At 34.7% G+C, this 1684-nt stretch overlaps 1 long non-coding RNA gene across 1 annotated transcript in view; it reads right to left on the minus strand.

Moving 5' to 3' along the window:
* The window catches only part of LOC114486707 (uncharacterized), a 96728-nt gene that overhangs the window by 68298 nt on the left and 26746 nt on the right, over positions 1-1684 (minus strand). The window lies entirely within an intron of this gene.

Here is a 1684-nt window from a genome sequence, read left to right on the forward strand (position 1 = left end):
ATCCAAATTGAAAATAAATAAGGAAACACAAGCTTTAAATGATACATTAAACAAGATGGACTTAATTGATATTTATAGGACATTCCATCCAAACACAACAGAATACACTTTCTTCTCAACTGCTCATTGAACATTCTCCAGGATAGATCATATCTTGGGTCACAAATGAAGCCTTGGTAAATATAAGAAAACTGAAATTGAATCAAGTATCTTTTCTGACCACAATGCTATGAGACTAGATATCAATTACAGGAAAAAATCTGTAAAATATACAAACACACGGAGGCTAAACAATACACTACTAAATAACTAAGAGACCACTAAAGAAATCAAAGAGGAAATCACAAAATACCTAGAAACAAATGACAATGAAAACACGATGAACCAAAACCTATGGGATGCAGCAAAAGCAGTTCTAAGAGAGAAGTTTATAGCAATATAATCCTACTGCAAGAAATAATAAACATCTCAAATAAACAACCTAACTTTACACCTAAAGCAGTTAGAGAAAGATGAACAAAAAATCCCCAAAGTTAGCAAAGGAAAGAAATCATAAAGATCAGATCAGAAATAAATGAAAAAGAAATGAAGGAAACAATAGCAAAGGTCAATAAAACTAAAAGGCGGTTCTGTGAGAAGATAAAATTGATAAACCACTAGCCAGACTCATCAAGAAAAAAGGGAGAAAACTCAAATCAATAGAATTAGAAATGAAAAAGAAGTAACAACTGACACTGCAGAAATACAAAGGATCATGAGAGATTACTATAAGCAACTATATACCAATAAAATGGACAACCTGGAAGAAATGGACAAATTCTTAGGAAAACACAACCTCCCGAGATTGAACCAGGAAGAAATAGAAAATATAAACGCACCAATCACAAGCAGTGAAATTGAGACTGTGGTTAAAAATCTTCCAACAAACAAAAGCCCAGGACCAGATGGCTTCACAGGCAAATTCGATCAAACATTTAGAGAAGAGCTAACACCCATCCTTCTCAAACACTTCCAAAATACAGCAGAGGGAGGAACACGCCCAAACTCACTCTACGAAGCCACCATCACCCTGATACCAAAACAAGACAAAGATGTCACAAAAGAGGAAAACTACAGGCCAATATCACTGATGAAAATAGATGCAAAAATCCTCAACAAAATAGGAACAAACAGAATCCAACAGCACATTAAAAGGATCATACACCATGATCAAGTGTGGTTTACCCCAGGAATGCAAGGATTGTTCAATATACGCAAATCAATCAACGTGATACACCATATTAACAAATTGAAGAAGAAAAACCATATGATCATCTCAATAGACGCAGAGAAAGCTTTTGACAAAATTCAACACCCATTTATGAGAAAACCTCTCCAGAAAGTAGGCATAGAGGGAACTTACCTCAACATAATAAAGGCCATATATGACAAACCCACAGCCAACATCATTCTCAATGGTGAAAAACTGAAATCATTTCCACTAAGATCATGAACAAGACAAGGTTGCCCACTCTCACCACTATTATTCAACATGGTTTTGGAAGTATTAGCCATGCAATCAGAGAAGAAAAAGAAATAAAAGAATCCAAATTGGAAAAGAAGAAGTAAAACTGTCACTGTTTGCAGATGACATTATACTATACATAGAGAATCCCAAAGATGTTACCAGAAAACTACTAGAGAT

The sequence above is a fragment of the Physeter macrocephalus genome, chromosome 8 (assembly GCF_002837175.3).
Source record: "Physeter macrocephalus isolate SW-GA chromosome 8, ASM283717v5, whole genome shotgun sequence".
Taxonomy (NCBI): domain Eukaryota; kingdom Metazoa; phylum Chordata; class Mammalia; order Artiodactyla; family Physeteridae; genus Physeter; species Physeter macrocephalus.